The sequence below is a fragment of the Nyctereutes procyonoides genome, unplaced genomic scaffold, assembly GCF_905146905.1.
Source record: "Nyctereutes procyonoides isolate TBG_1078 unplaced genomic scaffold, NYPRO_anot_genome, whole genome shotgun sequence".
In the NCBI taxonomy this organism is placed as follows: Eukaryota; Metazoa; Chordata; class Mammalia; order Carnivora; family Canidae; genus Nyctereutes; species Nyctereutes procyonoides.
The window spans coordinates 13,889,427-13,916,919 of record NW_026575033.1 but is presented as its reverse complement, the minus strand read 5'-3'; the positions used below and the strand labels follow the sequence as shown (position 1 = coordinate 13,916,919).

Below are 27,493 nucleotides of genomic sequence, written 5' to 3'. Positions count from 1 at the left end.
AAAGTAGTTCCATGGGGAAAAAAGCAGACTTTTCAACAAATGATGGTGGAACAACTGGATATCCAATTGGGGGAAGAAAAAAAAAAAAATATATATATATATATGTGTGTGTGTGTATATATACATATATATATACACACACATATATATACACATACACACACATGTCTTATAGCACACCATATATAGAAATTAATTATACTTAATTAGTATACACTTGACAATAGAGTCAAAGCCATGAAAATTCTTTTTTTTTTTTTTTTTGAACAAAGCCATGAAAATTCTATAAGGAAATAGAAAATCTTCATAAGCTGTGGGTAAGCTAAGACTTTCTTAGGACACAAAAAACATAAAGCAGTATATTTTTAAAAACACGTAAATACTAAGTCCATGAAGAAATTAGACTATTTTATCCGATTATAACTTCTTCTTTTTTTTTTTTTTTGTACCAAATTACTTTATTTGAAGGAATGGTACAAATGAAAGCAGATGTTTTGGTACAACTTAGAGAAAAGGTGAAGGTAACCCCAACACGCATGCGCTGCCTCGGTGACCAGGGACGTCCCCCCCACGGCTATGGGAAGCCAGCCTCACTATCGACGTTTCCCAAGGTGTGCCTGTCAGAGAGATGCTCTGACACGCCAGGTTCGGGAGCCCCCATCTTGCGCAGGTTGGTGACGTGCTCACCCAATTCTCTGATGGATGTCACCTGCTCGTTCAGGTAATGAGTCTCCATGAAGTCACACAAGTGGGGATCATTTTCTTCAGTGGCCAGTTTGTGCAGTTCCAGTAGTGTCTGATTCACGCTGTTTTCCAAGCGTAACGCACACTGCATTGCATTCAGCCCGTTCTGCCGATCATCACCGTCTGGTTCTTAATATCCTGAGGGAAGATTCGACCCCCTCGTGGGTTCTGCAGCTTCGTAGTTTCTTAGCATGTTCCCTCTCCTCATGAGGCTGGGGAAGAAAATACTTGGCAAAGTTCTTGGAAGCCACAACATCACGGTCAAAGTAAGAAGACATGGACACGGCACGGAGCTCCAGGTTGATCTGGTGGTTGATGGTGGCCGCTGAGGCCTGGCGGTAGTGGTGAGGACCCCGTGGGGGTGGGGGGGTCACGCAGTTGTCATGGCGGCCGCTGAGGCCTGGCGGTAGTGGTGGGGCCCCCGCGGGGGTGGGGGGTCATGTAGTTGTCATGGCGGCCGCTGAGGCCTGGCGGTAGTGGTGGGGCCCCCGCGGGGGTGGGGGGTCACGCAGTTGTCATGGCGGCCGCTGAGGCCTGGCGGTAGTGGTGGGGCCCCCGTGGGGTTGGTGGGGTCACGGAGTTGTCATGGCGGCCGCTGAGGCCTGGCGGTTGTGGTGGGGCCCCCGTGGGGTTGGGGGGTCACGCAGTTGTCATGGCGGCCGCTGAGGCCTGGCGGTAGTGGTGGGGCCCCCGCGGGGGTGGGGGGTCACGTAGTTGTCATGGCGGCCGCTGAGGCCTGGCGGTAGTGGTGGGGCCCCCGCGGGGGTGGGGGGTCACGTAGTTGTCATGGCGGCCGCTGAGGCCTGGCGGTAGTGGTGGGGCCCCCGCGGGGGTGGGGGATCACGCAGTTGTCATGGCGGCCGCTGAGGCCTGGCGGTAGTGGTGGGGCCCCCGCGGGGGTGGGGGGTCACGCAGTTGTCATGGCGGCCGCTGAGGCCTGGCGGTAGTGGTGGGGCCCCCGTGGGGTTGGGGGGGTCACGGAGTTGTCATGGCGGCCGCTGAGGCCTGGCGGTTGTGGTGGGGCCCCCGTGGGGTTGGGGGGTCACGCAGTTGTCATGGCGGCCGCTGAGGCCTGGCGGTAGTGGTGGGGCCCCCGCGGGGGTGGGGGGTCACGGAGTTGTCATGGCGGCCGCTGAGGCCTGGCGGTTGTGGTGGGGCCCCCGTGGGGTTGGGGGGTCACGCAGTTGTCATGGCGGCCGCTGAGGCCTGGCGGTAGTGGTGGGGCCCCCGCGGGGGTGGGGGGTCACGTAGTTGTCATGGCGGCCGCTGAGGCCTGGCGGTAGTGGTGGGGCCCAGAGGGGGGCGGCACGCGGTTGTCGTGGCGGCCGAGGAGAGGCGGCGGTGGAGGCCCTGGGGCCCGCCGGCGCTGCGAGGAGACCAGGAGACTGCGGAGCTGGCTGTGAGCGGCGGCCGCGTGGGGAAGATGAGCGCCAGCCCGGTCCAGGCGCTGTTGAAGCGGGAGACCGCGGCGGCTCTCGGCGGACACCGCCTCTTACACGTTTGAAGGCACAGTTGTCCCAAGAGATCATCCCCCGCTGGCCGATGACTGGAGGCCCTACAGACCAGCGAGGGGCACGCGGCTGCCTGTTAACTGAATGGAGATTCCTGCGCCGCCTTATGTGTAGACTGAGGGTGGCAGGTATGTTCCGAGGAACTAGAAGTTTTGATCCTGACGTTCGGTTTTAGTCTACTTTTTAACTACACTTATTACCTCCTCCTTTCTCTGGGGTAATGGTTTGCTTTAGGGTTGACCTAGTTTCCATGCGGCTCTACACATGTCCTAATTAATTTTCTCAGCTGTAGTTATACTGAGATTGTTCTCCAGTGTGACTTCCGTGGAGCCGTGGTTGTGAGAGGAGGTGGCATGGACTTGCTAGGAGGGAAAAAGTGAGAGCATAGCACCAGCTCAAGTATTACGGAGAAGAGATTATCAGGAAGGGGCCGCCTGGGTGGCTTAAGCTGTTAAGCCTCTGACTCTTGATTTCGGCTCAGATCGTGACCTCAGGGTTCTGGGATTGAGCCCTGCCTCAGGCTCCCTGATTAGTAGGAAGTCAGCGTGAGATTCTCTCTCTCTCTCCCTCTGCCCCCCCCCCCATGCCTATGTACACATTCTCTAAATAGATACATAAGTACATAAAAAAGACTACCCAGAAGGTGCTCTGAAATACAATTGAAGGTTGCTGTTGAGGAAACATTTCATCAATATTCTTTCGATATTCTTTCCCCTTTTCCTTGTACACATTTCAAAAATGCTTTCATTTTCATTATGAAATGTTACAGACATACAGACAAGTACCAGAAACAATCTCATAGTACCTTTGTACCTCTCGCTACTTTTAACAGATCTATTTGAAATTGTGGTTGCCTCCTCCTATTCAGAAACTTTGGTCGTCTTCTCATTCACTGTGCTCATAAGATTTCTTAATTTCTGAAGCCGAATACAATTTGTTCTCCCAGCTTTCTTAGGTTGTTTCCAGCACTGGGGTCTGTGATCCCATTTCTCTCCACGCTGAATTTGAATGTCTCCTAGTCCTTGACAGTAAACACTCATATCTTTTTCACATATGAAATCAATAACTCTTCTCAGTAAATAGTAGTCCTAGTATTCAAAACAAAACAAGACAACAACAACAACACAAAAGTTGTAAAAAGGAAGATATGTTGAGGGAATCTAGCATGCAATACACACACAAAAAAATGAGAGAAACCCCTGGTGCAGATTGATGCAGCCAGAGGAAGAGATAGCATGATTAATAAAGAACAGACTACCCCTTAATTTCCTTGTCTTCAACACAGATTTAGAAAATTTTAAGCTAGAGTCTATAACTCATTTCCAGGAAAAAGGAGAAAGCACAACAAAAATTGCTTTGAAAGCTAACTCTGCTAAACACTGCCTGTTAATTTTCATCTCTTTAAATCTGAAGCTCTTTGCATAGACACTTTGGAGTTCTAAAAATCAAAGAACCAGAAGGGAAATCTACCATCTGAAAAAGCACTATGATTTCTTATATTTGGTCTGTTGCTACACTAGTGGGAAATAAATCAGTCTCTCGCAGTATACATTTTACTTCTAGTTTTGTGTCTGGGCAACTTTACAAAGTGTACAAACTCTTTCAGGCTTAATACTAGTCAAAGATTGTGTATTTATAATGAAAGAGTGTAACAGATGTGTGAAATATCCAAGAGAAGAACTAATGTAAAAATACAAAAATGATATTGTCTTTTGAATATAGTTTATTTTTTGAATTTTTCTAACATAGATACAATCTTATTACAATAATATTGGGTACATCTTAAATACTTGCAGTGTGTTGGAATTAAGCAATATGCAGTTGTATTTGAAATAAATGGGCCATCACTTGGGAACTGAAATATTCTGTGATCAAAAGATATTTTTGGAATGGTCATTGATCTGTATTAAAATAGCTTTCATTCCTCAAACATAAACAAAAAAGATATTTTGTGCAGCCAAGGGAAGTAAACTCAAACGTAAAGGTTACAAACAATACTGAAACTGGATTATCTAAAAGTGATGAATGTTTAACAACATAATAGTTAATGACCAACAAAAAGAAATGAACCAGTGACCAAGAGAAGAAAATTGCAAGGTCAGTAAAGAAATGTTTTAAGTCCGAAAAAACAAATTAAAGTGCCAAGATAGCATTTTTCAACTGTTCAATCACAAAAGACCCAGATATATTCACTGAAGATGGTTTAGAAGGATCACAGTAAACTGTTAACATTGGCTACCTCCAGTGAGTGGAATTAGGAAAGTAAAGAGTAAATTAATTCTGTTTTAAAGATTTCTGAATTTTCCTACCTGTTTAAAACAATATGTATTAGTCTTGTAACTTAGAAAGGAGCAATACGCTAGAAAAGTAATAGAAAAAATACAGACACATACACATACAAATCTCCATGTTGGACCCCCTTATACACTGCTGGTTTAACTGTTAATTTCTATGGTGAAATTTGGTAATTCAAATAAAAGTTTTAAAATGTACATATTTTTTGGTGCACAAAAATTTACTTCTAGGAATTTATGTAACCAAAAATAATTATAGGTGAAGATAACTAAATGAAAGTTTATTAAAGAATTTTCATAAGAGCAAAATGTTGGAAATAATCTAAATGTCTTACAACAATAAACCAGTTAAATAAATCATAAGGTATCTGTATGACAAAATGCTGCACAGCAATTATAAATTAAGCTGTAAAAGAATACTTAATGGCGTTGCAATGTTCATGATGTATTATTAAATAAAGAAGTAAATTGTAAAACAGGACTGCAGCTAAATCAATTTTTGTTTAAAATTACATAGTTATATATCATATATATGGTGGCATTATGAATTTACATCATATTATTAGCAGTGGTTATGTCCCCTTGTTAAGGGGACATGGATAGTTTTAGTGTACCAATGCAACCTGGAAAGTGTTCAAATCACTCCTAAGACCTAAAAAAGAAAAAAAATATATTTTTTTGAGCCAAGGGAGAGTGGGTTTAAGTAACAGAGAATAGGAGAATTTTTCTGTCTTGTGTATCGACAGAGAAATAAATAGATTATTGAAAGAGAAAAAGGACCTATGATAAGCAGAATTTGAAGATACCCCCCAATGAATCATATTCTTGTATAATCCACCCCCCCCCTTTGAACTGGGGAAAATCTATAACTCACTTCTAGCCACCAGAAAATGGCACAGGTTTTGCCATGGTCACTCCATAACTTTTTAACCTTATGTAGGACTTGTTCTCAATAGACCAGAGCCAGAATTCTCTTGCTGCCTCTGGAGAGATCAGCTGCCATGTTGTAAGGGATCATACAAAGGGGCCATGGGGGCAGGAATTATGGAGGACTTCAGAACCTGAGCATGGCCCTCTGTTGACAGCAAAAATTAGATCCTTAGTTCCATAACCACGAGGAATTCACAGACACCTAAATCACATCATGAGGAGTTCGCATTGTGGTGACCACTCTGGGCTTTGGTTCTTGACTGATCTGAATTTGAATCCCAGTCCAATTGCCTACAAACTTTTTGACGTTGGGCCAGTTGCTTAAATGAGGGCTTTACTTTTCCCATTTGTAAAATGGTTATAATAAGATCTATGTTGTGGAGTTATTGTATAGATTATCTTAAATAATACATTATAACTGCTTAGTACATAGCAAGTGCTCAGTGAATATGAATTATTATAATTATTATTTTGTCTACAGGAGATGATGCCCAAACTAAATTCAAAAGGAGTAGTAGTTAATCTGCTAACGGTTAGGGAGAGTTAAGAGATTCAAAAAAAAGTTTAAAATAATAACATTTGGGGGACTGTTAGCACTTCTGTATGAAATATATCTATTGAATCTTTACGTATGCCAGTCATATTTTAAAGTTGAGGATACAGACGTGGACAGTTTTTGCCTTTAAAGCATTCATTCACCCTATGGAGAAATAAATTTACATGCACGCACACTAACATTACACACATGCACAAATGTAATTCAAAGCAGATTGTGGTAGGCATTACCACTATTCACCAATATACAGCTCTCCACTTCTGGGCATATGAGAAGGTGACCCCTTTCCAACTCTTTAAAATTAAGCATAACCATCTGACTTGATTTAGCCAACTAAATATGAGTAATGTTTAGAAGTATGTTACTCCTGTATGGAAGTATATATTTCTAACACTCGGCTCTCTCCCCCACTCTTCTATTGCCTCGTTGACTGCAAAAGCCTAAATAAGAAGATGAAACCATTTGGACCACAGAGCCATTGGCTGGAGAACTACTGTCCTGGAGTCTCATCCAGGTTTGTTTTCAACTTTGGGTGATGTAATAATCTTTTGTCGTGTTAAGCCAAAGTGTTTGGCCAGTGTAACCTTATCTATTTTGACAGATATATATATTGTTACCAGAAGTGGGCGATTCCATAACAAAGAAAATTAAAAGATGTGACATTAATGGAAAGGTTTGGATGGTAGTGGTGAGTAAACTGATCCTGAAGATTACAAAGATGGTAACCCATGCTAAAAGCAGTTAGAAAACTCTAGCTAGACCAACTTTTTAGGCAGATCATGAACATAATGAAGTTGTAGTTATATGGGAAGAGACTGAGACACAGAGTCCATAGTGTGTGTTGGCTGCAATTGACTATGCTTGACATGGTACTCCGAGAGGGAAATGAGCTGAAAAAAGTAATGACCAATTTGCAAGGGACTAAGGGCAGATTGCTCCAAAATGGGCCACTTTGGCATGGACATTATTTTGAGTTAAAAGTGCCCAAACCACAGCAGATTCGGGAAAAGTTCTTTACCTTCCCCTCACCTGCCTAAAAAGAATTTAGATAGAGGACCTGCTCCAGGAAGAGAGTGATCACCATAGATAACTACATTATGATAAAAACTAGGAGTGGTAAACAAAGAATTTAGCAAATTCTGTTTGTTAATTCTTTGTTTACATTCCTCTCTATGTTCCATTATTATGCCTGTGTAGCCCAGCAAACATTGTTTACCAAACATTTACTCTTTTTTATCTTCCTACAAATAGTATGTCTTCTCTTTAGGTCACAGACTCACACGCCCTTGTCCTTCATCAGAATGATATATGTACTTCATTTTGCCGGGCTTTGGAATTTCATATGTGTGTGTGTGGATTTCCTATCATGTGAAACGAAATTTGATTTTCATCTTTTAACCTGTCTCATATCAATTCAATTCTTAGTCCAGATAGAATTCTACCGGGATGAATGTATATCTTTATTCTTCCTCCATAGTAATGCTATTGTGGCTATCTTGACTATGTTATACTATTATGTATTGGGCATGTGGGAGAGCCACAACTTACCTAATTAGTTTATAGGATTGTGCATTAAGAAGAGATATGGTCACCAAAGTGACCAAGGCCTCACCCAGAGACCCTAGACGTGGAGTGGGATGCAATTAGTTGGTTGAATTTTTGGACTATAATCCCTTAGGGAGGGGGAAATACTTTGCATGTCAGAAGGAAATTAAACTCACTGTGTGATGTATGATAGAAAGTCATCAAGGCTGTCCACCAGATATTTCCAGCTCTCCTTCAGGCACATGGTAGGAGAACAGCGTTTTGCCCTCTTGAAATTGAATGTGACATTTGACCTGCTTTAGTCAATGAAATTTCATCAGAAGCGCTACAAGTGATTTCTCGGCATAAGTTTTAAGAGCCAATATGCAATTCTGTCCTCTTTCTTTCTGTCGGCTTTGACAACAGTGCTCCAAATGAAGGCCACTTCAGCAGCCTGGGTCCCAGAGTGAGGATGATGTGAAGCAGAGCTCACAGCTTATCTGTAGGAGATGTTTGGTATGAACAAGTTCTTGCTATAAGTCAGTGAGATTGCAGGGTTGTTTTTACAACCCAGCCTAACAATTCTATTGAGATTGATCTATTAACAAAGATACAAGGATCCTCATGATTTCATCCCTGCCTACTTCTCAAGCCATATACCCAATCATTCTCTGATACACATATTACTCCATAAGCACCAGTAAACTACTTTTAAAATAAAATCACTATGCTGTATAGAGCATGGATTGGAGAAAAGAAACTAAAGAATCATAGTCAAGGGATCCCTGGGTGGCGCAGCAGTTTAGCGCCTGCCTTTGGCCCAGGGCGCGATCCTGGAGACCCGGGATCAAATCCCACGTCAGGCTCCCGGTGCATGGAGCCTGCTTCTCCCTCTGCCTGTGTCTCTGCCTCTCTCTCTCTCCTCTCTCTCTCTCTCTCTCTCTCTCTCTGTGACTATCATAAATAAATTAAAAAAAATTAAAAAAATCATAGTCAAATGTATAGATATTGACAACCCCTCATAAATACACAATGGAGAGTGTAGAGAGGAAGAACGTAAAAGGTTGAGGACAAAACAAAGGTATTCAAAAGCTGAGTGGAGGAAGCCATTGAAAAGCTAGGAGAGAGGCAGACCACAACCTATCAGAGAAGTTCTGCGGAAATCAAGGAGGAGGGACACCTGGGTGGCTCAGTGGTTGATCATCTGCCTTTGGCTCAGGTTGTGATCCTGGGGTTCCGAGATTGAGTCCCGCATCGGGCTCCCCATAAGGGAGACTGCTTCTTCCTCTGCCTCTCTCTCTGTGTCTCTCATGAATAAAAAAATAAAGTCTTAAAAAAAATAATCAAGGGGGAAACCTATCAAAGATGAAAAAGTCTGCATCAAGCCTGACAAAAAGATGAGATAGGAAGAGCATTAAGAAGAAACAATTAGGCAGGAGGAGGGGCACGATGGCGGAAGAGTAGGGTCCCCAAACCACCTGTCCCCACCAAATTACCTAGATAACCTTCAAATCATCCTGAAAATCTACGAATTCGGCCTGAGATTTAAAGAGAGACCAGCTGGAACGCTACAGTGAGAAGAGTTCACGCTTCTATCAAGGTAGGAAGACGGGGAAAAAGAAATAAAGGAACAAAAGGCCTCCGAGGGGGAGGGGCCCGCGAGGAGCCGGGCTGAGGCCGGGGCGAGTGTCCCCAGGACAGGAGAGCCCCGTCCCGGAGAAGCAGGAGCTGCACCAACCTTCCCGGGCGGAAAGGGGCTCACAGGGAGTTGGAGCAGGACCCAGGAGGGCGGGGATGCCCTCGGGCTCCCGGGGACACTAACAGACACCTGCGCCCCGGGAGAGTGCTCCGAGCTCCCTAAGGGCTGCAGCGCGCACGGCGGGGCCGGAGCAGCTCGGAGGGGCTCGGGCGGCGGCTCCGCGGAGGGGGCTGCGGGGCGGGATCGCGAATCCAACAGCGCAGGCCCCGGAGCACAGGGCGCCGGGACACAGCCCAGGATCCGGCCTCCCCCGGGACAGGCAGAGGCCGGGAGGGCCCAGGACAGCGAGGACGCTCCTGCCCGGAGCTGAGCAGATCATCGGCCCCGCCCCGGAGCCTCCAGGCCCTGCAGACGGAGAACCGAGAGCCCCGAGCTCCTGCGGGGGCTGACTCCAGGCTTCCAGAGCTGCCGTAGCAACTGCGGCTGTTCCTCCTGGGGCCCCACGGGGTAAACAACCCCCGCTGAGCCCTGCAGCAGGCAGAGGCAGAGCAGCTCCCCCAAGTGCCAACACCTGAAAATCAGCACAGCAGGCCCCTCCCCCAGAAGACCTGCTAGACGGACCCGTTCCAGGGGAAGTCAAGGGACTTAAAGTCTACAGATTCAGAAGATACTCCCCCGTGTTTTTTTTTTTCTTTTTTCTTTTCTTTTTGATTTACGATTGCTTCCCCCACCCCCTTTTTTTCACCTTTCTTTCTTTTTCTTCCTCTTTTTCTTCTCTTTTTTCCTTTTTTTTCTTCTTTTTCTTTTTTCTTTTTCTCTTTTCTTTCCTTCTCTCTCTTTCTCTCCTTTTCCCAATACAACTTGTTTTTGGCCACTCAGCACTGAGCAAAATGACTAGAAGGAAAACCTCACCTCAAAAGAAAGAATCAGAAACAGCCCTCTCTCCCACAGAGTTACAAAATCTGGATTACAATTCAATGTCAGAAAGCACTATTATACAGCTACTGGTGGCTCTAGAAAAAAGCATTAAGGACTCATGAGACTTCATGACTGCAGAATTTAGATCCAATCAGGCAGAAATTAAAAATCAATTGAATGAGATGCAATCCAAACTAGAAGTCCTAACGACGAGGGTTAACGAGGTGGAAGAAAGAGTGAGTGACATAGAAGACAAGTTGATGGCAAAGAGGGAAAATGAGGAAAAAAGAGACAGACAAAAGACCATGAAGACAGATTAAGGGAAATAAATGACAGCCTAAGGAAGAAAAACCTACGCTTAATTGGGGTTCCCGAAGGCGCCGAAAGGGATAGAGGGCCAGAATATGTATTTGAACAAATCCTAGCTGAAAACTTTCCCAGTCTGGGAAGGGAAACAGGCATTCAGATCCAGGAAATAGAGAGATCCCCCCCTAAAATCAATAAAAACCGTTCAACACCTCGACATTTAATAGTGAAGCTTGCAAATTCCAAAGATAAAGAGAAGATCCTTAAAGCAGCAAGAGACAAGAAGTCCCTGACTTTCATGGGGAGGAATATTAGGGTAACAGCAGACTTCTCCACAAAGACGTGGCAGGCCAGAAAGGGCTGGCAGGATATATTCAGGGTCCTAAATGAGAAGAACATGCAACCAAGAATACTTTATCCAGCAAGGCTCTCATTCAAAATGGAAGGAGAGATAAAGAGCTTCCAAGACAGGCAGGAACTGAAAGAATATGTGACCTCCAAACCAGCTCTGCAAGAAATTTTAAGGGGGACTCTTAAAATTCCCCTTTAAGAAGAAGTTCAGTGGAACAATCCACAAAAACAAGGACTAAATAGATATCATGATGACACTAAACTCATATCTGTCAATAGTAACTCTGAACGTGAACGGGCTTAATGACCCCATCAAAAGGCACAGGGTTTCAGACTGGATAAAAAAGCAGGACCCATCTATTTGCTGTCTACAAGAGACTCATTTTAGACAGAAGGACACCTACAACCTGAAAATAAAAGGTTGGAGAACCATTTACCATTCAAATGGTTCTCAAAAGAAAGCAGGGGTAGCCATCCTTATATCAGATAAACTAAAATTTACCCCGAAAACTGTAGTGAGAGACGAAGAGGGACACTATATCACACTTAAAGGATCTATCCAGCAAGAGGACTTAACAATCCTCAATATATATGCCCCAAATGTGGGAGCTGCCAAATACTTAAATGAATTATTAACCAAAGTGAAGAAATACTTAGATAATAATACACTTATACTTGGTGACTTCAATCTAGCTCTTTCTACCCTCGATAGGTCTTCTAAGCACAACATCTCCAAAGAAATGAGAGCTTTAAATGATACACTGGACCAGATGGATTTCACAGATATCTACAGAACTTTACATCCAAACTCAACTGAATACACATTCTTCTCAAGTGCACATGGAACTTTCTCCAGAATAGACCACATACTGGGTCACAAATCGGGTCTGAACCGATACCAAAAGATTGGGATCATCCCCTGCATATTCTCAGACCATAACGCCTTGAAATTAGAACTCAATCACAAGAAGAAGTTTGGAAGGACATCAAACACGTGGAGGTTAAGGACCATCCTGCTAAAAGATAAAAGGGTCAACCAGGAAATTAAGGAAGAATTAAAAAGATTCATGGAAACTAATGAGAATGAAGATACAACCATTCAAAATCTTTGGGATGCAGCAAAAGCAGTCCTGAGGGGGAAATACATCGCAATACAAGCATCCATTCAAAAACTGGAAAGAACTCAAATACAAAAGCTAACCTTACACATAAAGGAGCTAGAGAAGAAGCAGCAAATCGACCCGACGCCCAGCAGAAGAAGAGAGTTAATTAAAATTCGAGCAGAACTCAACAAAATTGAAACCAGAAGAACTGTGGAACAGATCAATAGAACCAGGAGTTGGTTCTTTGAAAGAATTAATAAGATAGATAAACCATTAGCCAACCTTATTAAAAAGAAGAGAGAGAAGACTCAAATTAATAAAATCATGAATGAGAAAGGAGAGATCACTACCAACACCAAGGAAATACAAACGATTTTAAAAACATATTATGAACAGCTCTACGCCAATAAATTAGGCAATCTAAAAGAAATGGACGCATTCCTGGAAAGCCACAAACTACCAAAACTGGAGCAGGAAGAAATAGAAAACCTGAACAGGCCAATAACCAGGGAGGAAATTGAAGCAGTCATCAAAAACCTCCCAAGACACAAGAGTCCAGGGCCAGATGGCTTCCCAGGGGAATTCTATCAAACGTTTAAAGAAACTATACCTATTCTACTAAAGCTGTTTGGAAAGATAGAAAGAGATGGAGTACTTCCAAATTCATTCTATGAGGCCAGCATCACCTTAATTCCAAAACCAGACAAAGACCCCACCAAAAAGGAGAATTACAGACCAATATCCCTGATGAACATGGATGCAAAAATTCTCAACAAGATACTAGCCAATAGGATCCAACAACACATTAAGAAAATTATTCACCATGACCAAGTAGGATTTATCCCCGGGACACAAGGCTGGTTCAACACTCGTAAAACAATCAATGTGATTCATCATATCAGCAAGAGAAAAACCAAGAACCATATGATCCTCTCATTAGATGCAGAGAAAGCATTTGACAAAATACAGCATCCATTCCTGATCAAAACTCTTCAGAGTGTAGGGATAGAGGGAACTTTCCTCGACATCTTAAAAGCCATCTACGAAAAGCCCACAGCAAATATCATTCTCAATGGGGAAGCACTGGGAGCCTTTCCCCTAAGATCAGGAACAAGACAGGGATGTCCACTCTCACCACTGCTATTCAACATAGTATTGGAAGTCCTAGCCTCAGCAATCAGACAACAAAAAGATATTAAAGGCATTCAAATTGGCAAAGAAGAAGTCAAACTCTCCCTCTTCGCCGATGACATGATACTCTACGTAGAAAACCCAAAAGCCTCCACCCCAAGATTGCTAGAACTCGTACAGCAATTTGGTAGCATGGCAGGATACAAAATCAATGCCCAGAAATCAATGGCATTTCTATACACTAACAATGAGACTGAAGAAGGAGAAATTAAGGAGTCAATCCCATTTACAATTGCACCCAAAAGCATAAGATACCTAGGAATAAACCTAACCTAAGAGGTAAAGGATCTATACCCTAAAAACTATAGAACACTTCTGAAAGAAATTGAGGAAGACACAAAGAGATGGAAAAATATTCCATGCTCATGGATTGGCAGAATTAATATTGTGAAAATGTCAATGTTACCCAGGGCAATTTACACGTTTAATGCAATCCCTATCAAAATACCATGGACTTTCTTCAGAGAGCTTGAACAAATTATTTTAAGATTTGTGTGGAATCAGAAAAGACCCCAAATAGCCAGGGGAATTTTAAAAAAGAAAACCATATCTGGGGGCATCACAATGCCAGATATCAGGTTGTACTACAAAGCTATGGTCATCAAGACAGTGTGGTACTGGCACAAAAACAGACACATAGATCAATGGAACAGAATAGAGAACCCAGAAGTGGACCCTGAACTTTATGGTCAACTAATATTCGATAAAGGAGGAAAGACTATCCATCGGAAGAAAGACAGTCTCTTCAATAAATGGTGCTGGGAAAATTGGACATCCACATGCAGAAGAATGAAACTAGACCACTCTCTTGCACCATACACAAATATAAACTCAAAATGGATGAAAGATCTAAATGTGAGACAAGATTCCATCAAAATCCTAGAGGAGAACACAGGCAACACCCTTTTTGAACTTGGCCACAGTAACTTCTTGCAAGATACATCCAGGAAGGCAAAAGAAACAAAAGCAAAAATGAACTATTGGGGCTTCATCAAGATAAGAAGCTTTTGCACAGCAAAGGATACAGTCAACAGAACTAAAAGACAACCTACAGAATGGGAGAAGATATTTGCAAATGATGTATCAGATAAAGGGCTAGTTTCCAAAATCTATAAAGAACTTATTAAACTCAACATCAAAGAAACAAACAATCCAATCATGAAATGGGCAAAAGACATGAAGAGAAATCTCACAGAGGAAGACATAGACATGGCCAACATGCACATGAGAAAATGCTCTGCATCGCTTGCCATCAGGGAAATACAAATCAAAACCACAATGAGATACCACCTCACACCAGTGAGAATGGGGAAAATTAACAAGGCAGGAAACCACAAATGTTGGAGAGGATGCGGAGAAAAGGGAACACTCTTACACTGTTGGTGGGAATGTGACCTGGTGCAGCCACTCTGGAAAACTCTGTGGAGGTTCCTCAAAGAGTTAAAAATAGACCTGCCCTATGACCCAGCAATTGCACTGTTAGGGATTGACCCCAAAGATTCAGATGCAATGAAACGCCGGGACACCTGCACCCCGATGTTTCTAGCAGCCATGTCCACAATAGCCAAAATGTGGAAGGAGCCTCGGTGTCCATCGAAAGATGAATGGATAAAGAAGATGTGGTTTATGTATACAATGGAATATTACTCAGCCATTAGAAACGACAAATACCCACCATTTGCTTCAACGTGGATGGAACTGGAGGGTATTATGCTGAGTGAAGTAAGTCAATCGGAGAAGGACAAACAGTGTATGTTCTCATTCATTTGGGGAATATAAATAATAGTGAAAGGGAATATAAGGGAAGGGAGAAGAAATGTGTGGGAAATATCAGAAAGGGAGACAGAACATAAAGACTTCTAACTCTGGGAAACGAACTAGGGGTGGTGGAAGGGGAGGAGGGCGGGGGGTGGGGGTGAATGGGTGACGGGCACTGAGGGGAACACTTGACAGGATGAGCACTGGGTGTTATTCTGTATGTTGGTAAATTGAACACCAATAAAAATTAATTTATTAAAAAATAAAAAAAGAAGAAACAATTGGATTGGATAATTAACTAGCCTGTGCTATCTTCAAGAAGAATTTCAATGGAGGAAAGGATCCAAAAAAGGACTGAGGAAACTTGGAGACAGAATGGGGAGAGGGAAAACTCAAGAAGGACAAGCATAAGATTGCTCCTGGCAGTCACTGTCTCATTCTTTACAGACAGTAAGTCATCTATGTTGCTTTCCCCCAAGTTCCAGAGATCCAATCCAAGAAATGAGGTCTAGATCATACTGGGCCCAATCCAGGTGTGTGATGGATAATCTTGGTGCTAAATCTCTGCAAGAACCAATGCGGACTTAAAATCTAAGCTACTCCAAGACTGAGAAGGTGCAAGCCTAAATCCCTGGATAAGTCTCTCCAAGCAGCTCTGTATCTGAGGGTACCTTAGTGTGGTGGAAGCACCAACATTTATTATGCTTCTTAACCTCTGGCATTCCATTTATCTTCACTGCCACTCTACAAAATATTCATTCAAGTCTCCACTGGGTGAATAAGAAAACCAAATCTCAGAGGGTTTAGATGATAACTCAAGGTCAAACTGTTGTAGGCAGCAAGGTCTCAATACCTTCTTAACTCCACAGACTAGGCCTGTGTCATACTTTTCAACTCAAAGTGGTCACCATGGGGGTACATGACCCCATACCATGATATAGAAGAACATATAGGGTTAAACATGACACAGTCTTTTAAAATAATAAATCTATTTGTGCAGTGTAATTTAAAAGTTACATAAGTTGTTAAGATAAAATCTGAGATACCCCATTTTCCCTAGTTACTGGCCTACATGCCTGCTTGTCAGGGTGAGAAATACTGTATGTTCATACCATCTAGAAAGACTTAGGCTTACAGACAAATTTCTAAAACCAGAATCACAACAAATCACTAGTGAGAAAAGCTAGAGCCTATGTGCAAGGCAAATCTCTCACTGCATTATATCCTTCTACAATGCCAGGCTTCCAAGTACACACGGGGTAACTGGTCAGTTGGAAAGATTACTCAGAGATAGGTAGCCATCCCATTTCTTGGCCTGGAAAAATACCAAAAAAGCAAGCTTTTCTCCATATTCCCTCTCTACCCCTCCCCCCAAAAGGATTTTGGCCAACTGAAATAGAAACATTATCAATACAAGTAGGCAAATATCTAACATTTGATTTATTCATTTTCTCTACACACATATTTAGAAGCATATATTTATAGTTAGCAATATTGCATTTGTCTGGTTTTGCACTACTTGAAATGACTTTGTTCAAATGTATCCCATGCACCTATCTGTATTGTTCTCACCCTCATTTGACTCACTTTTCAGATTTTAACAGTTTTCCAGAGCCCATCATATGTTTTACAATCTAAGTTGACTGAGAGACAGTTATTTTTAATTTGTGTGGATGCCATCAATGAAAATCTCATCCCAAGTCACAAGTACCTATCATATATTCTCTCAGGAATATGTATTTTTTCATTTGTCTTATAGGCAATTATTTGCAAATATTCACTGGATTGCTCTCAAAATGACCTTTAAAACTTTAAGTCGTCCTTATAGTCAAACTTGAAAATACTTGCTCATACAAACAAGAGTATAACCAAAGCTGTGTCAAAATTTTGCCTTTTTAAAAAATCAGTTCTCAGAAATTTTCAAAATTAGCATTCCTTAAGGTGTTCCCAAGTATAAAAGTCTTTCCCAAATATGTCTTTATTATTCAAAATAAAGTAATTGAGAGAGTACCTTGTAATATGAAACTCCCTCTTCCCTAAGTGATAATGGTTTAAGGAAAAAGAAAAACTCACCATGTAGTCAAACGTAAGTGGTAACTATTTATGCAAAACTCTGCCTCTAGGACCTGAGTTCAAAAGGTAGCAATTAATTATTAACAATTCCAAAGTAGGTCATATGTTGCTAGCATGACAAAATCCGCCATAAAATGATAACAAATTTCTTTCTCCTGCCTCAATCTTCCCCTCTCTCCTTGCTTGCACATACTTCACTTGTATTCATAATTCAATTACAGAGTAATTGATATCACTTGCTGAGCCTACCACAAAGCCCCAAATGAACTGTGATTTGGTAGTTTGGGTTCACATCAACATACTCTTTCTCTAAGGGAATGGCTCATGAATGAGGGAAAATCAATTTCCATGTAACTAAAAACCAAACTGAGATCAACAAACTTAGAGCCCCTTGAATCTATCACTTAAAAATCTAATAAAAGTACATTCAGGGGTCTTCATTAAAAGCTGACAGTGTTTGAGTGATATTTACTTAATGATGTTATCTGACATTCCCTGAGGTGATGTTTTTCTGAAATACCTCCGAGTAATTCTTCTAATGCCTAATAAAAATGTTCTTCTATGTTGCTCACTTTCATGTTTATATTCCCAGCCCTAATTTTTATCCACATTCCACTCCAATCAGCTCCTTGAATACCATTTCAAACCCTAGGATGTCCCACTACCACCTCAAACCCTATGTGCCCAATAATGAATTCATTTTATTCTTTGTGTAAAGGATATCCTTGCATCATCTCATCTTGGGAAAGAGAAAATAAAAGTTACACTTAATTCATTTTGACTTAGAGCATATAGGTCTGGGGAAATGAATTGCTTTGTTGTGATCAGAAAGAACTGGTCATAAAATAGTTCCCGTCCTTTTTATTATGAAATTTTGTGCCCCACAGCAAGATTTTGAATGTTGAGCTAATAATAATTACATACTTGTTTTTCTGACCACGTTTATCCAGTGAGAATTAAATGTTTCCTTCTGCTGCTTTAAAACCCCTGAGTGAGCACTGCTCTGTGTGTTAATACCTGTATGTTGTGGGTATATGTGTACCTTTGCGTGTTTGTGAATGTGTATGTTTGCATGTGTGTATCTTGTGTTTGTATGTACATGTCTGTGTGTGTGCATCCATGCACTATACAAAGATTCAACCCAACTCACAAATAGAACGTTATAGTTGGCATATCTCCTTCCTCTTCAGCTATAGCTCTGCCCTTCCACCACGCCACTGTCAAACACTTCTGCGCACAGGAAAAATATTCTGAATTAAGTCCATCCTATCTTGGAAACAGAGGGAAACAGTTGGGCAAACAGACTGTGGGAGCCAATTTTTTTCTGTCTACCACATTTAAATGAAAGCAAAGATATAGACCCTTTGCATTACATATAAACATAAAACTTTCCCCCCACATATTTAGGACTATATTTAGCATGGAAGTATTAGATTCATATAATGCTTTTAAAAAGTGCTAAAAGGTATTTTAAGGTCAGAACATCAAAATGAGACAAAGAAAATGGAGAAAAAAATCCCTAAGTGGACAAGCATAGGGTATTTATACATTCTGGAGAAAAAATATTCAACATACTTTTTTAAACCAATTATCTAAAAACATCATTATGAGAAAATGAGTTAATTATGGAGTTAAAAGAAGCCACTTTTTGTTTTTATTTTATTTAAATGCCTCTTGTTTAGGGACGTTGATTTGATCAACTCATACGGGTTGATTAGAAAGGATAGGGATCCCTGGGTGGCGCAGCGGTTTAGCGCCTGCCTTTGGCCCAGGGCGCGATCCTGGAGACCCGGGATCGAATCCCACGTCGGGCTCCCGGCATGGAGCCTGCTTCTCCCTCTGCCTGTGTCTCTGCCTCTCTCTCTCTCTCTCTCTCTCTCTCTCTCTCTCTCTCTGTGACTATCGTAAATAAATAAAAATTAAAAAAAAAAAAAGGATAAGCTGCTTTCCCATTCCTATAACTAACTTTGGGATTATGAGCAACATTCTTTACATAGACTTCCTCTCCAACACACACATACACACACGCGCGGGCGCGTGCACACACAAACCTTACTCACGTCACTGGTCATTGTTCTTCTTCATCCCTCATAAACAACGCAGTCCGAATTACTCTCTATGGTTCTTTTACAATGTCTTCCTCTCCATCCCACATCTATCGCTTCAGTCCAGACCCATCTCCTGATACTCTAATGATTACAACTTCCTGCTTACTGATCTCCCAGACCCCAGATTCTTTGTCTAAATCTATCTTGCCCATGGCACCAGATTCATCTTCCTAAATGCTACATTTCCTTATTCCACACTGGTGCCAACTCATTGGTTATCAACAAATCAGGCTGCATTTAAATGAGGGCCACTGAATAGAAAGGGGATGGATGATGAGAATATTTCTGAGCCTCTTGGCTAACAGATAAGGACATTTTCATGGTGTAGAGGGAATCAATGTCTGAGCCTGTCTGGCCTTGTCCATCAGTCAGCTATCTCCGGAAACATACCCACTTTGCAGAGGCCCTCATGGTATATTTCCATTTTTGTGCTTGTCTTGCCTTCTTAAAAATATGATAAACTTCCTAAAGATAGGGACCATGCCTTAAGCTGTTCTACAGTGGCCAGGGGGAATATGACTAGGCTGCAAGTGCCACCTCTCTCTGTGAACTCTGCCACTTTGGACAAGTCATAAGATTTTTTTTTTTAAGCTTTATTCCTTATATGTAAATGAGATCAAGAATACCTGCCTCAAACTACTTTTAATGATTAAATTAGCCAATTCAGCCAATGTGCTTACTGTGGTATCTGGCACACAGTAGGTATCAAATAAACTGTAGTAACTATGATGTTTTGCTGAGTGGAATGCAGCTGCATCAACTAAAAATGCTTGAAGACGTACGCTGTGAGCATTTACTGCTCTGAAATTCTGCCTGGGAGACAAAGAAGCCAGTGCTCCAAACAACAAAGGCCCTGAAACCGATCGCCATGGCCAGAATTTAATCCGGTATTTGGATTTGGGATGACAAGGCTGTAAACAAAGCAGCTGGTTTTCAGGAAACCCCCAGCCCCTCCACAGAGATTCCTGGCTACAAGAGATAGCCAAAAAGAAAATGAGCTATTTATGTAAACCTCTGTGCCTCTCTTCCAAAGCATTGAAATGAATTTATCTTGAAGTGCATCTTAATTTTGTCACTCTGTTCTCTCTGACAAGCACCCCAGGTGTTGCTCTTCATCTCCCCTGGAGAAAAGTTGCAAGCTCAGCACCTAATAATAAACCATCACTGTGCTCAGAAAGCAGGGAAGGTTTCAGTCTCTCCTCTTTTTGAAAAGGTCATTTAAAAAAAAAAAAAGTTATTGTTTCTCTGTTACCACTAGATGGTACTAGCCAGCTGCTTGTCATCTTTCTTACTTTGTTTTTTGTTTACTGACTGAGCATTAAACCAAGAGACTGATTACAATAATACACTTTTTAGAAGTGAGACTTAGGGAGACCTTCATCAGTCATTGGAAAGTCATAAAGGTGCCATTTCTTAGATGTGTCAGCACTTTCCCTTGGCGTTCATTTATATAAAGTCCTTCTTTCCTCTATCCTGGATAATGGAAATATTTAGTAATCATACAGATGATTCATGCCACATTTGCCCTGGTGTTTGGGACCTTAGGAAGCCCTGGGAGAGATGTGGGACACAATGACTTTGAATTGAAAGCAGTCAGAGTGAAAATTGGATTTTCTACTTCTCTCAGGAGTCCTGTCCTGCTGCCTCTTTATTTAGGATATCTTAGTTCTCTTGTCTCAGACTCCCAGCACATCCCCAATGCCTTAGGTTTTCCATACAGAAAATTGGGACTTCCTTCTCCTTTCTGGATGGGAAAGTAGCTCTCGCAATAAGTCATGGGAGATACTGGGAGAGACTGGAAAGTATGACCCTGGCATCTGAACTTCTTTCCCAAGCTAGTTTAGTAGAATTAAGGGGTACCCTATCCCTATCCCAACAATCTCTTTAAGATATTAGATGCCACTGAAGCCCAGCTTCATCTGTGATGGATGGATTGTAGAAAGTGGGGAAAGGGGTCCGGGTACTTGATATTGTAATTTATAGTTAGGCTATGAAAATTAACTGGGAACCAATGTGGGGAGAAGTATGTGTGCTATGTTAATCTAAGATTAGTCAGGAGTAATCATTTGGGGGTGGGTTTCCATGAGAAGTTGCAGGATTCGTGCAAAATATTTCAATTGAGGAGATATTTACCTATGATACAGACCTAACTTTTAATTCTAGCAAAACTTCTACCTGTGGGAAGTTGGGACAATTGTTCAATCTTTCTGAACCTCAGTTTCCCCATCTCGAGAAAAATGTATTTTTTTAGTAATATCATTAGAAGGACAGAGAGAAATAAAGTTTGTAAAGCTGTTGGAATTTAGCAGGACTTCCCCAAATGTTCCTCCCTCCTTAAATAACTATAATGGCCAATAGTCCCCAACTACCACCCAAGCCTCTTCCTAGGCTAGGGACTAAGTTCCCAAGAACTGGTCCCTAGTCCCTGAAATTAGTGTAAGATGTAGGAAAACCTCAAATGCCAAACCTTTGCCCTCACTTTTCATAATACTAGCAATGGCTTCCACACGTCCTGCTTATATGTCCCATTTGTCTTGAGAAGGGGTACCTTCACTTTTTTTTTTTTGAGAAGGGGTACCTTCAAATCTCAGGAGGAGATTACCATCTGTGAGACAGCTGCATATTTCTATATGTTTTCATAAAGACATATTTCATTTCCTTAAACAGGGTTTTACTTTTGAAAAGAGAAACAATTTTGCTTCATTGTTTTTCTCACAGAAATATTTCCTAAAGGCCAGTGAGACAAATCAAAGGGACAATGTGAAATGATGGTGTAATCTCCTATCTCAGTTGCGTGAAATTAGCAGGTTGTACTATACACATAATTGCTATAGGAACACAGGATGACATTAAACTAATATAGGATACTTGTCTCGATATGGAGAACAATAGACTTAAAAAGCAATAATTTGAACTAACTACAACACGTTCTAACTACATGGGGAAAGGACCACTGAAATTTTAACTTCTTTCAGTAAAAATTATTCAACAACAAGTTTTTACCATCCAGCAAATAAATAGTTAGAGTGAGCAGAGTTTCACATTAAAGCAAGAATTAAGGAATCTTTTAGTTATCATCAAAAATTGTAGGCACCTCAAATCTAGTCCCAGAGGAACACAAACATGAAAGAACGCTAAGTTTGGGAAAACCTACATGGAGAGAAATAACAAAGAATAACATCAATCACACGATAATTTCTGATTTGTACTTTCAAAGGACCTAAAACTTTTAGAATGTTTAATTTAAAAACTTCAAAGTTAGAATGAAAACTTTGGTATATTCGGTAACAGACAACTCCAGAATCATACTGGGAATGATTCCAAAAGCCATTTGTGTGAAAGAGAGTTTGGATTAATTAGTGATACTTGGGTGCTGAAGGCAAGAACGGCTGGTTCAGGGTCTCTCCAGTATACTTCTAGTACTGCATGCACAGAACTATCAGGATATTTACACATCATTTGATAATCATCTGTTTCTATATAGACCTTCTTCTTTGTAGGCCCAGCACCTGACAAAGAATCAATGAATCCATTTGTAAAGACAAAAATAATTACACCTGGATTCTGAGAGAGTGATGGAATAGAATGCATCAGAAATTTGTCTTCCCACTCAGACAACAACTGCACTGGCACAATCTGTCTGATGTAACTATTTTAGAATTCTGGAGTCTATTGGAAGGCTTGCAATAACCAGGGGAAAGCTTGGTCAGTGAATTAGGCTTGGAAGGTAAGTTGTGGTTAGCTTCAGTCAATTTCAGCTCCTAGCACATTAGTGGCTATCTATCCATTACTCCCCAGCCCCATGGCACGTAGCTGTGCATGTGTCCCTGGAGCAGCTTGCACTTAGCTTATGAGAGCCAGAGGGGGGGGGGCAAAAAGGACCTTGTCCTTCAAATATTGTAGATCTGTGCTCTGATCATGTATCACGGCTTCTGATCCAAGGGATACAGCTCAAGGCAAGCAGCCTTATTGTTATACCTCCCTCCTTGTTTAAAGCCCCTCCCTCTCTGGCTGAAGTGACTTTCAAGGGATTTAAAGGCAAAACTTGGTTGAGTCTCTAGGCAAAGAGAATACGGGAATTATTTTGCACTATATAACTTTTCTGTAAATTTGGAATTATTTCAAAAGAGAAAGAAAAAAGAATATTTACCATCACAAAAATACATAGAAACATACATACATTAGGTAAATAAGTAAGCAAATACTCTTGCCTTAGTTGGGTTCCCCAAAAAGCAGAGCCAGAGACCATGACCTGGGTACAGTATTTATCTGGGAAGTGATGCTAGGATGCAGGATTTGAGGGGAAGAAGAAATTGAGTCATACAGGGAAGAAGGAAAAGCCAATATAATGATGTTTGTTCATGTAGGTGTTGCTGTAGACAATCTGGGCTTGACTGTACATTTCTATCCATCTTTATAAAGAAGCACTTCAATTCTCAGCAGAAACCTTATTGTCTACAAGAGTAGAATGGTATATTCAAAGTGCTGAAAAAAACCCCTTCCAACCAAGAATACTTTACCCAGAAAAGTTGTCCTTCAGAAACAAAGGAGTGATAAAGACTTTTCTAAATAAACAGAAGCTGAGGGACTTCAGTACCACTAAACCTGCCTTACAAGAAATACTGAAAGGAGTTCTGTAAGGTGAAGTAAAAAGATGCTAATTCATAACATGAAAACATAAAAATATACAGGGCACTGATAGAGGCAAATATATAATTAAATTCAGTATACTCTATTTCTGTACTATGGTCATGTATTAACTACTTAATTCTAGTAATATGCTAAAGTACAAGAGTATTAAACATAACTATAGTTGCAATCCTTTGTTAATGAATACACAATATACAAGAAGTAAGTTGTGACATCAAAAATATGAAAAGACAGGAGTAAAATGCTTAAATTTTTATATGAGATTGAAGTTACTATCAGGAGAAAATAGACATATCTTTAAGATGTTTTGTGTAAACCAATAGGGTAAGCCCAATGCAAAAATCCACAGTAGATGCATAAAAGATAAAAAGAAGGAAAGCAAAAACATATTGCTATGAGAAGCCATCAACTCACAAAGGAGGACAGCAAGAGAGGAAGGAAGGAAGAAGGGAACTACAAAAAGCTAGAAAATAATTAATAAGATGGCATTAGTAAATCCTTAACTATTAATAATTACTCTAAATATAAATATATTTTTATTTATTCTCCAATCAAAAGGCATGAAGTGGCTAAATGAATAAAATAATAAGGCTCAAGTATATACAGACTACAGGAGACTCACTTAAGTTCTAAGGACACACATATGCTCAACTTGAAGGGATACAAAAAGATATTCCATGCAAGTGCAAACCAAAAGAGAACTGGGGTAACTATAATCCACATCAGACAAAAAAAAAAAAAAAAGACTGTAATAGAAAAGTTGTAATATGAGATAAAGAATTTATATATATATATATATATATAACTGACATACATTACCACAGATATAATGATAAAAGGATCAATTTATTGGGAGGGCATAATAATAAAATATATGCACCCAACTTTAGAGTTCCTAAGTATATTAAACAAATACTAACAGATTAAAAAGGGAAGAAAGACAACTACTATGATAATAGTAGAGGACTGAAGTACCCCAATTTCAACAATGGATAGATCATACAGACAGAAAATCAATAAGGTAATGTTGGACTTGAACTATACTTTAGACCAAATGATCCTAACAGAATGTATGAAACATTCTATGTAACAGCAGCTAATAGATACACATTCTTCTCAAGAGGTTATGAAATTTTCTCCAGGATAGATCATCTGTTAGCTCACAAAACAAGCATCATTCACACTATTTAAATCATAGAAATTACCCAAATGTCTATCAGTGAATGAATGAACAAGTAATGGAATATTATACAGTCTTTAAAAATTTTTTTACATATGCTATAACATAGATAAACAAACATTGACGATATTATGGAAGTGAAATAAGCCAGTCACAAAAAGACAAGTACTATTTATATGAAGTGTGTAGAGTAGCCAAAATTATAGAGATAGAAAATAGAATGGTGGTACCAAAGGGCTTAAAGAGGGAGGAGTGGGGGAATTGTTATTAAATGGATGAACAGAGTTTCAGTTTTGCAAGATAAAAAGAGTTCTAGAGACAGATGGTGGTGATTATTATAACAATTTGGAAATACTTAATACCACTGAATTGTACACTTACTTAAAATGGTTAAGATAGTAAATTTTATATGTATTCTTCTATGATAAAAATATTATTGTTAAAAAGTTCAATGTATGCCTCTTTGGCTCCTTCCACCATCTTCTTTCCCACCCATTCTTCCTTCCATTCCTGGTCCCTGGTAACAACTGAACTGATTTGTCTTTATAGTTTTCCTTTTTCTAGACTATGATATATAAATAGAAGCACAGTAGGCAGTGACCTTCTCTGCCTGGCTTCTTCCACTTAACATTGCACTTTAGGGTCTCAGTCTTGTTACTGCATGCATCAACTTTGTTCCTTTTTTATTACTGTGTGGTATTGTATGGATGTACCACAATTTGTATATTATTTTCCAGTGGATAAACATTTGTGTGGTTTCCAGTTTGGGGTTTTATGAATAAGCCTGATATTAACATTTATATACAGATCTTTGTGTGTGAGCTATCTATAATGTTTTTATTTTTTCAAATTACTTTTTCTAATTTCCCAGCATTCCAAATAGTGGAACATTAGTGGTCCTGTAAGTCACTGAAAGGTAAAAGGTGTCAGGAATTGATGAGGGCCAGTTCAAGTGGTTTTAACTGGATCTGTCACTCTAAAATCTGCCTTTCATCCCCATTCTGCTTTGGTATTCCATTCAGTTTCAAATGCAGTTTTCAGATCTGACTCACATCTTAATTCTAGGCACTTGTTAGAAATTACATTGGTTGCAAAATGGCAGGAAGAAAAGATCAAATCTCTTTTGGATTTAAATTTGGAATGAAATGGGACTTTTGTTTAAATTCAATAGAAGCAGTTAACAAAGGAATAGAGACCTTAAAGATGTTTCATTAAAATTACCCATAATGCTACTCTGAGTGATTCATGGTTTTGAGCATTTAAATGAGTCATATTCACCCAAAAGCTCAAACTAATCTCTATTGTAAATGAGGTTCCTAGGGAAAGTCTATTAACTATGTAAGCACCATGCAAATTCTCTCCAGCTCAGGTTCTACCTCCTTCATGAAGGAGGCTCCTACCGTAATCAATTTTCCCTTCTCTGATTTTCTGAATTCCTTTTGACAATGTAGTACTACTCATTTGCTCATTATATAAGGTATGCATCTTTATTTAATTCAGTGTGTGTGTGTGTGTGTGTGTGTGTGTGTGTGTGTAATTTATGCCATAGGATTTAATCTTGTAGGAGCCCAAAAAGGATTTGGGGAGATAGGCTCTTGCATTTCCATCCACTGACAGCCATCAGCTACAAGGTAAGTCAAGATGGGTGCTTACAAGTACATCCAGGAGCAGTGGAGAAAAAAGCAGTCCTATGTAATCTGCTTTGTTCTCAGAGTGAACCACTGGTGTAGTACTGCTAGCTCTGAGTTCTACAGGGCCTCCCCACCCCACCCAACCTCCCGAAAAACTGCACAGACTGGGGTACAAGGTTATGTCATATATCAAATTCGTGTGCAACATGGTGACCACAAATGCCTAGTGCCTAAGGGTGCTACCTATGGCAAGCCTGTCCACCTAGGTGTTAACTAGCTAAAATTTGTCAGAAGCCTTCAGTCTGTTGCAGAGGAGAGAGCTGAACACTATCATGGGGGCTCTGAGGGTCTTGAATATTTACAGGGTTGGAGAAGATACAAATTCTTTAAAGTTATCCTCCTTAATCCATTCTATAAAGCTGTCAGAAGAAACCCTGGCACCCAGTGGGTGACCAAACCAGTCTACAACCACAAGGAGACCCGACAGCTGGCATCTGCAGTACAAGAGCCATGGCTCTGGAGAGTGTCACAAATTCCACCACACTATCAGTGGTTCTTGCCTTCTGGCGTGGAGAAAACACAATATTCTCCAGGTCCACCATTACTGGTAATATTAAGTAATGTTTGTAAAATTCTTACCTAATAAACAATTTAAGGCAGTCAAAAAAGAAAAAACAATTATCTCCAAAAGGTCACAGATCACAGCCAGAGAGCATTAGAATAAAAAGAATCTTATAACGATTATTTTATTCTTCATGATTAAACAATTATGAAGTTGTTCCCATGTGCTGAGTGCCTCCTACAGGTCAGGAATTATGCTGGCCAATTTATATTTCATCGTTTGATTCAATCTAATCCTTATAACAATCTTATATTAAGGTGGCACAAGCCATAAGATAGAATTTGTAATCAGACAGAATTGGATTCTAATTTCACCTCTGTTGCTTACTATCTGTTTGATGTTAA

At 40.6% G+C, this 27,493-nt stretch overlaps 2 pseudogenes; one reads left to right on the top strand and one right to left on the bottom strand.

Moving 5' to 3' along the window:
- Positions 1 to 574: 574 nt before the first annotated feature.
- LOC129504515 (ferritin heavy chain-like) lies at positions 575 to 19,218 on the bottom strand (annotated as a pseudogene).
- A 7,319-nt stretch (positions 19,219 to 26,537) lies between these two features.
- On the top strand, positions 26,538 to 27,138 carry LOC129504514 (60S ribosomal protein L15-like; annotated as a pseudogene).
- The last annotated feature ends 355 nt before the right edge of the window (positions 27,139 to 27,493 follow it).